The 13,975-nt window shown below is 39.9% G+C and overlaps 1 protein-coding gene across 3 annotated transcripts in view; it reads right to left on the bottom strand.

Annotated features, from left to right (window-relative positions):
* NUP98 (nucleoporin 98 and 96 precursor) overlaps positions 1-13,931 on the bottom strand; it is a 107,425-nt gene extending 93,494 nt beyond the window's left edge. For all 3 annotated transcript variants that reach the window (XM_012744996.2, XM_012744997.2, XM_012744998.2), the window contains exon 1: positions 13,762-13,931. The gene's annotated coding sequence lies outside the window, so the exon portion shown is untranslated. The remainder of the gene's footprint in view (positions 1-13,761) is intronic.
* Positions 13,932-13,975: the final 44 nt, after the last annotated feature.

Below are 13,975 nucleotides of genomic sequence, written 5' to 3'. Positions count from 1 at the left end.
GACCTTTAATTTACACTGTTCCTGAGCCAAATAGTATCATAATATGAGGTTAAACTTCAGATCCCATCAACAACCATCCCATTAAAACAATATTTTCAACCTTTTTTAAACCTAAGAAACCTAAGCTCCCTTTTAGTAAAGATTTCAGGTCTACTAGGCCAGATTCTGATATGAACCACCTGAGAAGTTATGCATCATACCCATCAAAAATGATAACCATATTCTGCTTTCCCAACCACCTGAAATGCTAACATTATTGTCAGGGTTTTTTCCTATAGTATGCATTGAAAAATGTTTTTTTCCCTAGTTTTTGGAAGATAAAGTACCATAACAGTAAATGTAAATTATGCATACCCCTCCTTCCATCTCCAAATCCAAGAGATTCTGATGCCCTGACATTCTCTTTGAGATTACTTCCTAAGACTATTCTTTATGGTCCCCTACTTATGTGTCTTCTACTTTATCTGAGAATATTGCAGAAAACCTTTGATGAGAACCCCTCACTTCATGTAAATGATTTTCCCTCAGTATCCAAACTATGCACCTAGTCATTTAATGAATTGGACTCACAAACTGTTCTAACAACTACAAAGGGAAGTTTGGTTTCCCTTCCCTCTATTTGAATAAATACAAATCAACAGTATAGTTACTCAAATGTAACAGCAGCTTTCCCCCTCCACAAATTTTCCTTAAATTTAAAATGCCTGGTACCAGATAAGAAAATAATGAGTAAACTATTTTTAATGTAAAAATTCTGAAAATAGCCAATCATAAATTCATGACAGTTATGATGATTTTTCTACTACATACATATAATAGTCTTTTCTTCTAGTAAAATCATGCCTTGTTCATAAAATTAAATTACATTTTGAGGTGCTCCTCACAATGTTCTAGTGTCCCATTAGCACTTCTGGCTGCTTTAATGCTCAAACATCTAGTGCAGCAGCAGAAAAGATGAGGCTGTCCCTTAAATACATGATGCTTTGTAGAAATCAACATTCCCTCCCCTAAAATTCCCTAGAAAAAAAAATTCATCACTTAGTTCTTTATCCCAACATCCAGGAATTGAATGACTCCTTTCATTAACAAAGCTAGCTGAAAGCAATGGTTCTGGAGGGTCATATCGCCTATTAACTGGCAAGCTTTTCAAAATACAAACCCCTAGGTCCTATTCTAGAAACAATGAACCAAAATATCTAGGGTTGGGATGCAGACATTTGCTTTTGAAAAGGCTCAAATGACTCTAAAGCCCTTAGAACTAAAAGCTATATTTCATGTAATCATCATTTAACTTTAAATAACAATATCTGCTTTCCCCATTTATCAATAGGTGTCACCAGGTGACAGATAAGGTCTTTATCATATTAACTGGTAACTCTCCTTCCAAGGGAAATATTCTTGGAAGTGCTTAGCATAAGTTTAGACTTCTATGGATCTGCCTACATTGGCATTTCAACAGTTTATTCAGAATTAACAGTTGTGCTAGGGGTTAGATGTCTCAACCAGCCAACTCATTTTTATTGTAATCTCTCATACTACTGGTCCATACTAGAACCACTTTTCTCTATTCGCTGACTACAATTTTTGACCCATCATCAGTAAGGTAAAAACTATCAGTCATAATCCAGTTATGCTAAATTTGCCATGTATTTTCTTATTCACCACCATAAATAGCAATCTGTTTGTGTAAATCTGACATCTTCTATACAGCAGACATGTCAGAATTCAAAAACCGAATAACACAGTTTTGCTCTGTGAAACCTGTTGTTATAGAAGACTTTAGTGTTAATTTGGGTCTCACTAGCACTACATTCTACAGACATTAGGTTCCATAGCTCCTAACAGTTAATTTTTTTGATTTTTAACAATCTCATCCTAACACAGAAACTAGCATCACACATATATTTTACAAAGGGATTTAAAGTAGTAATAAATATCCTGGAATACACCTGTTTATCAGCTCTGTTATATATTATTTCAACAATCCTAAAAGGCTGGTATTATGTATGTATCCCCACTTGTATTTTACAGATGGGAAAACAGCATAAGGTATTGTGTGAGTTTCCCAGGGTCAAAGTTAAACCTATATTCTAATTTCCCATGGATACCTTCAATCCTAGGAAGATAATAAGCAACAACCAAAAACATGTATAATATTAAGGAAATTTACCTATTCCAGACCCAAGAACAAGGGACAATGTAAGAAGCAAACCCAATTTAGATTCATGGAAAAAATGTTTCTCACTTAACTTAGCTTCTTCTTAGTTCTGACAAGGATGAACTTGGCTTAGTCTCTAAACCAGGCGTCCTCAAACTACGGCCACATGTGGGTGTTTTTGTCCATTTGTTTTTTTACTTCAAAATAAGATATGTGCAGTATGCATAGGAATTTGTCCATAGTTTTTTTTAAACTATAGTCCGGCCCTCCAACGGTCTGAGGGAGAGTGAACTGGCCCCCTGTTTAAAAAGTTTGAGGACCCCTGCTCTAAACCTTATACTGGGATAAGTATTTTCTTAAAAATTATTACCGGCTGGGCGTGGTGGCTCATGCCAGTAATCCTAGCACTCTGGGAGGCTGAGGAGGGCAGATCGCTTAAGGTCAGGAGTTCGAAACCAGCCTGAACAAGAGTGAGACCCCTCATCTCTACTAAAAGTAGAAAGAAATTAATTGGCCAACTAAAAATATATAGAAAAAATTAGCTTGGCAAGGTGGTGCATGCCTGTGGTCCCAGCTACTTGGGAGGCTGAGGCAGGAGGATCACTTGAGCCCAGGAGTCTGAGGTTGCTGTGAGCTAGGCTGACACCACGGCACTCTAGCCTGGGCAACACAGTGAGACTCTGTCTCAAAAAAAAAAAAAAATTATTGCCACGAAGCAAATCAAGATTATAGAAAACACCTTATGATTTTTATTATAATTGCTAGAAATCACATAGCTAATATATTTAACCCATTGCTCTTCAAACAAATCATTCATTTTCCTTACTCTATGTAAATGTCACTGACTCAAGGAAAAATGACCAAAGAGCCTCCTAATTCATTCATCAAAACCTAGCTGAAATATTGTCTCTTCTATAAACCTTCTCTAACTCCCTCTAGCAATTAGTTACTCCTCTGGGCTTCCATAGTATATTATGATTTCTTTGCATGTATCTATCTTGACCCTGAATCCCTATACTGGACACTGTGAAACATCAACTACACAGATCTTCCCTTAGAGCTGAAGATTTGTTGTACCAGCTACTGAAAAGTACTACCAGAAGACAGCCCTTAGCTGTCAGTTCTCTTTAGAATTACTACTATTTAAAAGAGTTGTCTCACCTAAGGTCACATCCCCTTTCTAGGACAGCCCACCAATATCTATGGCAAAGGCCAGGCCCCTTTGGCCCAATTCAGGATAACTCCAAAGGGTGATTCCAGTTTCCTACTCCTATAGGATTGGTTGACATCTTCATTAAGACAACATCACAACTCAATTTCTCCCTCAGACAGTTACTGCTTCCTTCTCTTTTCTCCCACAGGTAGTAATCCCAAGACATTTCCTTAAAAAAAAAAAAAAAAAAAATGTATGCAGGACAATTTCCAATTCAGTCTGTTTCCCAAGGGACTCAACCTCTGAATTCCCCCAACCCTCCTCCTCCCCCTCACTCTACACAGTGAACTTCTCTGGGGTAGAGGCAATATCATTCACTATCCCAGAACCTAACAGAAGGTCTAAAAAATTTAATGGCAATCACCACTAATGTGTTTTTTTTTTTTTTTTTTTTTTTTTTATTTTTTAACTCTCAGCTCAAATCCAGAAACTAATGTGTTTTTTAAACACAGACTAAATGATCAAATTACTTTAGAAGTAAATTATAACTTAAAAATAAAATTATGCTAGATTAATTCTCACAACAAAAGGAAGCCATGAAAGAGATGATTCCTGGTGGAATTTATCATTTAATTCAGAAGTTGCAAAAAGGAAGAGATCACAAAATGGCTGGATGCAATCCGCAGGCACTTTTTGCTTGGTACACTGTATGCACATGGTATATTATACACATACACACATAAGTATATGTGTATGGACAAATGTTTATGTATACATATGTATATGTTAAACTAGTTGGTAACATTTAAAATAGGAATATAGCAAAAAAACAGATTTTTGACTTCTCATGAAAAACCCAATAATTAAGCAAACTAGGACTGTAGTCACTTCATGGCAATAACAGGCTGGAGCTTAGTAGCAACTCTTTCCCTCCCTTTGGTGAGAACATGCACTTTCCAAAGTACCATATTACCCACTCAATATCACGCATTTCCATCAATAGCCTGGTCCCACTATGTTTTGAGTTTATGGTTGCTAACATAATCAGAGAAAGGACCCACACATTAAAAATTCAGGGAGTGGCTCATGCTTATAATCCTAGCACTCTGGAGGCCAAGGCGGGAGGATCACTTGAGCTCAGGAGTTCCAGACTAGCCTGAGCAAAAAAGCAAGACCCCCATCTCTACTAAAGATAGAAAAAAATTAGCCGGGCATGGTGGTGTGCGCCTGGAGTCCCAGCCACTCAGGAGACTGAGGCAGGAGCATCGCTTGAGCCCAGGAGTTTGAAGTTACTGTGACCTATGCTGATGCCAAGGAGCTCTAGCCCAGGGGGAGAGGGGAAGGGAAGGAAGGAGGGAGGAAAGGAAGGAAGGGGAGGGAGGGAGGGAGGAAGGAAGGAACCTACCTCCTAAGAATCCTGTGAGGTAGATATTTTTGTTCCTATTTTACAAATGGTGAAACTGAGGCACAAGAACCAACTTGCCCAACACACAAAACTATTATTGACAGTAGAAGCTGTGTTCCTAGAGTGTAGAGCGTACGGCTCCTAGTGAAAGAACAATGACAATTAAAAGGAAATTACTTTGCATTTACTACAAATGGAGAACCAACAAACAAAAATTTGACAGTATTGATCCAGCACTATCAGAGGAAGACAGTTCTTTGATAAATATGGAAGATCTAGTCACCAGAAACATAACTTTTATGGAGTAAGGACAATTTATGAGGCACCTTCATGGCCTAGATGAAATCTCCTATAAGGATTTACCACTATCCTTTTTTCCTTTATCGACTTTAACTCGTTGCAACTTTTGTTTTTGGTATAAGATATATTTTGAAAAAAATAAAAATAAATAAAATGGTATACAAAAACAGACCTTTAGCTTTGCCCTTTATTTTATTCTGCTCTCTATGCTCAAAACAATCTTCTAATTAATAATTCAGACTCTCAGGCACATGAAAGAAGTAGTCTTATAATACACATCAGTACTGCAATGGATAGGCATATATACATATTCCCATGTCCCAACTGAGGATCTACAAATTGATGTACTGAGTTTATATATCCAACTTTCGTGAACTCTGTGAACTCTGGGTACAATGATAAAATCTGGTTTTCCACCCAGAAACGTGGCGGACCAACCCTGAAATGTAGTAAAAACCAAGCAACTGCCAACTTTGAGTGCTATCTGAATGGCTAAGCAAGCTTTCAAAGACATTTCCAGCTCACTACTCTCTAATTCTAGAGACTTACACAAACGGGAAATCATTTTTCCTTTCCATTCCACTGAGTTGCTTTGTACCAAAGTCAGCACAAGAACAAAAACAATAAATATTTGTTAGATGAATGGACTAGTATAGTACTTTCCACTTTACAAAGCTCTTTTTCATACATTCTCTCATCTAACCTTCACAAAAGTAGCAGGAAAGACAAGGATTATCATCCACATTAATGATTTGTTAATTTTTGCCCTGGTGAGAAAGGAGGGCTGGGTAGAATTCTAGGAAAAGATTAGCCTGGTCTTAATTATCTAATATCACACTCCAACAAAACTGTCTGCTACCTTCTAACTGTTTTACAGTATCCTTCCTGTGACAGATCCCCTGATCAAACCATTCCCTGGGTTAGAACATTTATTCCTGTCTAAAAATTGTTGCTTAAGCCTCACCTGCTTCACAAAACTGTCCCAGATTAGACCCTGTAGACGCTTATCAGTATAAACACTTCCCTTCCCCTCCTTTCCAATTCCAATTATGTAAACTACTATCTCCCAGCTGTAATGCAATATATTTGTTGTTATACCTGTCACTTGAGTGTTTGCTGCTCTGGTAAAAAGTGTTTTGACTTTACCTATTGGGTGGACATTAATTTTAAATAATCTAATAATAATGTCTAATATAGCTCCTTCCTCACAGTTCTGAGCAGCATTTTTTCTTCCCTTAACACAACACTCATCATTCTATAATGAAAAGAGTATATTAGCTTTGGAGTGAAACAAATCTGTGTTTAAAACTCTGCCACTTATCATCTTTGCAACTCTCTATAAATCTAAGATTAATTCAAAAGTTTAAAATAGAGAAAAAAGACACTGTCACTTGCTACTGTGTAGTTGTAGTAATTCATGATATTTAATTTCTCAGACCTCAATTTCTACATTTGAACAATAGGGATTATACAGCCTACACCCAAAAATTGTTAGGAAGGAGAACAAAGTTGCTTCACTGGAGCCCCTCAAGAGTAGCTTTTTGTTTAGTTTCTCAATGGGTATTTTACAATACATTCAATTAGAAAACTGTAATAATTTCCCCTCACTCTAAACCTTGATTAATCAATGCCTAGCTAGACCTCTATATATAATAACTTATTTTCTCAATACATAAGCGTCATGATGCTGACCACTTACCACAACCATAAAGTACCACTGTAAACAACAGGAACAAACAAATCCCAAGTTCGGCATTGTAGCTCATGCCTAAAATCCCAGCAACTCTTTTTGTTTGTTTGTTTTTGAGACAGAGTCTTACTTTGTTGCCCAGGCTAGAACGCCATGGCATCAGCCCAGCTCACAGCAACCTCAAACTCTTGGGCTCAAGCAATCCTTCTGCCTCAGCCTCCTGAGTAGCTGGGACTACAGGCATGCACCACCATGCTTGGATAATTTTTATATATATATTTTTAGTTGTCCAGATAATTTCTTTCTGTTTTTAGTAGAGACGGGGTCTCACTCTTGTTCAGGCTGGTCTCAAACTCCTGACCTCATTGAGCGATCCTCCTGCCTGGGCCTCCCAGACTGCTAGGATTACAGGCATGAGCCACCACACCCCCAGCGACTGGGGCTGAGGCAGGAGAATAGCTTGAGGCCAAGAGTTTGAGACCAGCCAGGGCATAATGAGACTCTAGCCTCTAAAAAAAAAAAAAAAAAAAAAAAAACAACTCTTTTTTTTTTTTTTTTTATTTAGCTGGGTGTGGTGGCACATGCCTATGAGTAGTCCTATCTACTCAGGAGGCTGAGGCTGTAAGATAACTTGAGCACAGGAGTTCAAGGCTGCCATGAGCTATGATCACACCACTGCTCTCCAGCACGGGAGACAGAGCAAGACCCTGTCTCTTAAAAAAAAAAAGTATCACTGATAAAGCAATAAAAAATTATTAATTTTACTAATTCTCAACATTACTGTCAAGAACATTTTTAATACTCTGTGATTTTTTTTTTAGGGTGAAATGGGAAGTAGTCAAAAGCACTTATACCATTTTTCGTGCAAACAATAAATAATAAACTATGATTATTAAGAATTGATGCAGCCTGGCTCGGTGGCTCACACCTGTATTTCTAGCACTCTGGGAGGCCGAGGCGGGCAGATTGCTCTAGGTCAGGAGTTCAAAACCAGCCTGAGCAAGAGTGAGACCCTGTCTCTACTATAAAAAGAAAGGAATTAATTAACTTAAAATATATATACAAAAAAAAAAAAAATTAGCGGGGCATGGTGGCACATGCCTGTAGTCCCAGCTACCCGGGAGGCTGAGGCAGGAGGATCACTTAAGCTCAGTAGATTTGAGGTTGCTGTGAGCTAGGCTGATACCATGTGGGGCACTCACACTAGCCTGGGCAACAAAGTGAGACTCTTGTCTCAAAAAAAAAACAAAAAACAAAGATTTGATGCAAAAATTAGTATTTTGAAAATGTATTTGACACTGTGAGCCTGTCAGCTTCCCAATTCTTACAAAGACTTATATGATGAAATGGACAGAAACAGTAACAATCATATAACTACATTTGTTGGCCAGGTCTGCCACCACCCCTGTAATCCCCACTCTGGGGAATTGCCTAAGGCCAGGAGTTCAAGGTCATCCTAGCCCTGGTACAATGGCTCACATCAGTAATCCCATATACTCAAAAGGCTAAGACAGGAGGATGGCCTGAACCCAAGACTTCCAGCTTCAGTGACAGAGCAAGACCCTGTCTCTACTTTAAAAAAAAAAAAAAAAAAAAAAGGTCAGCATTTGGAAGATCTACATAACTCAGTAAGCCAGTAATTTTCAAATGACTAACGCATGATGTTATAAAATCATTTATGAGTAAAGATCCAATGTCCAAGACAGATCAAGGAATTTTAATATAACACAATACAAAAGTTCACAGATTCCATACTGTAACAAACCTTTAAAAAGGTATGTTGTAGGCCGGGCGTGGTGGCTCACGCCTGTAATCCTAGCTCTTTGGGAGGCCGAGGCGGGTGGATTGCTCGAGGTCGGGAGTTCGAAACCAGCCTGAGCAAGAGCAAGACCCCGTCTCTACTATAAATAGAAAGAAACTAATTGGCCAACTAATATATATAGAAAAAATTAGCCCGGCATGGTGGCGCATGCCTGTAGTCCCAGCTACTTGGGAGGCTGAGATAGAAGGATCGCTTGAGCCCAGGAGTTTGAGGTTGCTGTGAGCTAGGCTGATGCCACGGCACTCACTCTAGCCTAGGCAACAAAGCGAGACTCTGTCTTAAAAAAAAAAAAAAAAAAAAAAAAGTATGTTGTAGTATCAAAGAAGAATAACTACAATCTAAAAAGGATATTAAGATACTCCTTCCTTTTCCAACTACATATCTGTAGGAGGCTGAGTGATTTAACCATATCACCCATCTGAATACAGATTGGTACATACAGCAGTCTTCTATTGAGCCAGGCTTCTCACTAAATTTTAAAGGTAGTTTCATAAAATTATTTATATTAACATGAATTTGTTTTTTGAATAAATGTCTTTTTATCTTTTTCTTTTGAGACAGAGTCTCACTCTGTTGCCCTGGGTAGAGTGCAGCGGTGTCATCATAGCTCATTGTAACCTCAAACTCCTGGGCTCAAGTGAACCTCCTGCCTCAGATTCCAGAATAGCTGATACTATAGGTGTGCACCACCACACCTGTCTAATTTTTGTATTTTTGGTAAAGATGAGGTCTTGCTCTTGCCAGTTTTAATTTCTAATATAATAAGTATTAGAGGCCAGGCGCGGTGGCTCACGCCTGTAATCCTAGCACTCTGGGAGGCTGGGACAGGCGGATTGCTCGAGGTCAGGAGTTGGAAACCATCCTGAGCAAGAGCAAGACCCCCATCTCCTCCACTATAAATAGAAAGAAATTAATTGGCCAACTAATATATATATAGAAAAAATTAGCCGGGCATGGTGGCGCATGCCTGTCATCCCAGCTACTCAGGAGGTTGAGGCAGTAGGATCGCTTGAGCCCAGGAGTTTGAGGTTGCTGTGAGCTAGGCTGATGCCACGGCACTCACTCTAGCCTGGGCAACAAAGAGAGACTCTGTCTCAAAAAATAAAATAAAATAAAATAAGTATTAGAAATTACTGTTTGGAGTCCTTAATAATTTTTAAAAATTTAAAGGAGTCCAGAGACCACGAAGTTTGGTTAATGCTATCCTAAACTACTGCTATAACCTCCTCCTAATTCATCTGCCTGCCTCCAGTTTCAAACCTGCCAATCTACCCTACCACCCAACCCACCAGCTTAAACTCACTCATAGTTTCACACTTAGCTAATTAGAGCTATACTTTAAAGAAATAATTTTTATGTCCCTACTAAAAAGAGTGTAAGCATGTCCCATTACATTTAATTAAGTACAAACTCTTTAACATGGCAAAAAAACTATCAGTGTTTATTAAATTATTGTGTACAAGGGACAAACACCTCCATTCATATTTAAGTGGCATCAAGTATTATCAGTGAAATAGAAAGATAATAGAATCACAAAGTATCATTTTTTTTTTTTTTTTTTTGAGACAGAGTCTCGCTTTGTTGCCCGGGCTAGAGTGAGTGCCGTGGCGTCAGCCTAGCTCACAGCAACCTCAAACTCCTGGGCTCGAGTGATCCTTCTGCCTCAGCCTCCCGGGTAGCTGGGACTACAGGCATGCGCCACCATGCCCGGCTAATTTTATATATATATATCAGTTGGCCAATTAATTTGTTTCTATTTATAGTAGAGACGGGGTCTCGCTCAGGCTGGTTTTGAACTCCTGACCTTGAGCAATCCGCCCGCCTCGGCCTCCCAAGAGCTAGGATTACAGGCGTGAGCCACAGCGCCCGGCCTTCATTTTTTTTTTTTTTAATTCCAGAGAGAGTGGAATGGGTCAGTCCCCAGGAGTGAAGAAAGATTCAGTTGTTTTTTTTTAAATTGCCTCACTGGGGGGTGAAAAATAAAATAAAAATAAATTTTAAAAAAAACTGCCTCAGCATACTGAGTAGCTGGGACTATAGGCCACTAAGCCCAGCAACATCACATTTAATGATACCAATTCAATTACAAGTTCTTTTGCCCCTTCCACAAAACAGAGATAGATACTGCTTGATTTACCTAATGGCTTATCCCCTTTCAAATAAGACCTTGATTTTTTATTAATATATGCCAAAGAAAGGGAGGCTACCATAGAAATGAAAGGAGAAACTAAACAAAGTGACTCTAGAACTCAACTTTTCAGCTTCCCAATACTAGATCTTGAAAATTTAAGAGCTTTTCATGGATAATTTATTTTAACAAAATGCAATGTATTAACTGACTTTACAAGCAAACACTAAGCAAGAAAAAGACAGGATCTTACTAAAACATCTGAAATGTTTTCACTAGAGCAAGGGTCTCAATCAGGGCAATCCTGACATATTCTTGAGGCATTCTTGACTGTTGGGGGAGGGGGGGCAGTGTTATGGTTATCTAATGGGTAGGGGCTAGAAATGCTGCTAAGCATCATATAATACACAAGAGAGTCTCCCACAATAAAGAATTATTTGGGGCGGGACACAGTGGCTCACGCCTGTAATCCTAGCACTCTGGGACGCCGAGGCAGGCGGATTGCTCGAGGTCAGGAGTTCGAAACCAGCCTGAGCAAGAGCGAGACGCTGTCTCTATTATAAATAGAAAGAAATTAATCGGCCAACAAATATATTTAGAAAAAATTAGCGGAGCATGGTGGCGCATGCCTGTAGTCCCAGCTACTGGGGAGGCTGAGGCAGGAGGATCGCTTGAGCCCAGGAGTTGGAGGCTGCTGTGAGCTAGGCTGACTCTGTGGCACTCACTCTAGCCTGGGGCAACAAAGCAAGACTCTGTCTCAAAAAAAAAAAAAGAATTATTGGCCCAATGTGTCAACAGTACCAAAGCTGAGAAATCTTGCTCTAGAAACATAGTATGCCAAGTAATTAGGGTCAACTGCAAAGGATGCACCAAATTCTCAGGAAATGTTTACCTACTTTGCCTCTAATACTTATTGTTAAATCTCTAAATTTATTAATCCCCCAACCTTTCAGGAAATTTCATAATTAACATATGTTCTCTTTATTGGAAATTAAACATCAGTATTAGTATCCTTTACCATATGTTCTCTTTATTGGAAATTAAACATCAGTATTAGTATCCTTTACTTCCTAGATTAATTGCCACCACATAAATATTATAATAAAATAATATAACCAATTTTTTCCAAGCTGTGAATTTGGTTTCCTAAAAATTCTACTTACCTTAGTTAACAGGGAGCTAACAGACATGAATAAAGTCAGGTACCAAAGTACCATGTAACATATAAACAGCATGGGTCCCCTTATCTGGGCCCCATATTTTGAGAGCACACCAATACCCAGACTTTTCATTGACTATTTTTAGGTTTAACTCTTCCATATTTGTTTATTCATTCAAGCAAACACACTTACTGAGGGCCTACTACATGCCAAGCAACCTGACTACAAAGATAAGACAAAAATATTTTACCACAGTCTAATAAAAATGCAAACAGCTAAAATACAAAATGATATGTGTTATAAATAAAAGTGTCAAATGTTATGGAAGCTTGCAGGGTAGAAAATGCTAAGAAAGGCTTCTCAGAAGAGCAGGATGCTTGAACTGAGAAAATGTCACAGAAAACATACCCTGTTCACATTTTACTATTTAGACTATAGTTCTCTTCTGCACTACTAGTTTTCAGTGTATGCTATGTCATCTAAATAAGGGCAGAGTGACAATATGATGTGGCAACTAATTCAGTTTCATCAAATCTTAATGGAAAGTCAAAAAATAATTTTATCTATTTCACAGTACTTCCATCCTGTCCAACCTCTGGTTTTGCTTTTTAAATATCCTACCTTCTTCCACCAAATAAACATACTGTTACCCAGTTCTAATGTTTCTTTCTGGATTTATAAGATTGTTACAGGGAAATTATTATCTCTCTTTTCTTTCTTCCAGTAGCTTCTTCCTCCAAAACAGAGTTTAATCTCCTCACCTAGTCTACTACAAAACTTCATCTTGAATTCTGTACCTGAGAGGAGCCCTGAGTTCCAAGGTACAACTACAAAGTGACTGCTGTCTAGCTTTCCAAATTTTGTGGATATTTCCTGCTTTCTATTCCAGTACTCCTGTAGGTCACTAACTGGACTTTCCTCCCAGTAGCAGACACAAGTCAAAATTCAGACTTAAAAAGGGAAACTAGCCAATAACTTGTAGTTTTTATTGATTTGTTTCAATACACAATATCACTGACATTCTTTAACCAACTTTTAAGTAAAGTTTAGTTCTTGACGTTTAGGTTAGGGTACCACTAATGAAGGTTCTACCTTACCCTAACCTGGTAGCAACTAAATCCAAAATGCTACTGAAGACTAAATCAGAGTACTCTAATTACCAAATGTACCCGCCCTGCCGACGCCTCAAAGGGAATCCTTAATACTGGGAGACTAAAACATTCAGGGAGGGTGAAGTAGTAGAAAAATTTCTAGACTTGTGTCAGGCTACCTGGCACTGGCTAATCCTGTCTCTTACTCCGGGCCTTGGTTTCTCCATCCATAAAACCTGACTTCATTTCTAGGTCCTTATGGCAACAGTAGTCCAGAAACCCAATCTTTCTCTTCATCTGGCTTTACATGGAACACGTCACAGAACCGGAAAGAATCTTTTACTCCACGGAACCGACCCAAATTCTCAGGTTTTATCCTAAAAAAGCTAACAAACTTCCGACTCACGCACCCTACCCCTGGGCTGCCCATTTCCCTTAGGGAAAAACCCTGACAAATAAAGCCCATTCCGCACGACGGTCAAGAAACTGTGGAGACCATATGCAGGGTTTTAAGGAGCTGCCCCTCGAAAAGGCAGGCCCACTGTGGGCTCCTAATCACCGCTGAACGAATGAATGAGTACAAACAGATAGATAGACGCTCCCTCAGCCCAGGATGCAACTGGAAACCCCCGGCCTAGACCTCATCGATCACGATTCCCTCCCAGAGCCAAAAGAGCCAAGCCTCGGGCCGCCGGGTCGCGGGTCCTGCCCCTCCCTCAGGCCAGAGGGTGCGCGCCGGGGCGCGAGACTTCGGAGCTGAGAGGGCCTGGGAAGCCCCGCGCATCCGCCCGCCCTGAGGAGAGGTGGAGTCTGCCAGTCCGCGGCCGCCGCTGCCGCTCCGGCTCCCGACTTACCGCGGTGCGGTGGAGAAGAGGAAGTGTCAGGAGCGAGGGCCCAGGCCAGTCCGCCACCCGCCGCTCACAGAGCAGCGCGTGGCCCCCACGAAACCGTCGCCGCCGCCACCGCTACCGACCACAGCTTCGGGCGCAGCGCGTAGAGGGCCCGACTGCGTCACACGCCGCCCACCGTCAGAGTCTCGCTCTGGGCGCTCCGCCCTCGCTGTCTGCG

This window comes from Microcebus murinus, chromosome 4 (assembly GCF_040939455.1).
Source record: "Microcebus murinus isolate Inina chromosome 4, M.murinus_Inina_mat1.0, whole genome shotgun sequence".
NCBI classification, from domain to species: domain Eukaryota; kingdom Metazoa; phylum Chordata; class Mammalia; order Primates; family Cheirogaleidae; genus Microcebus; species Microcebus murinus.
Note: the sequence above shows the minus strand (reverse complement) of the source record. Positions and strands in the feature narration are given on the sequence as shown.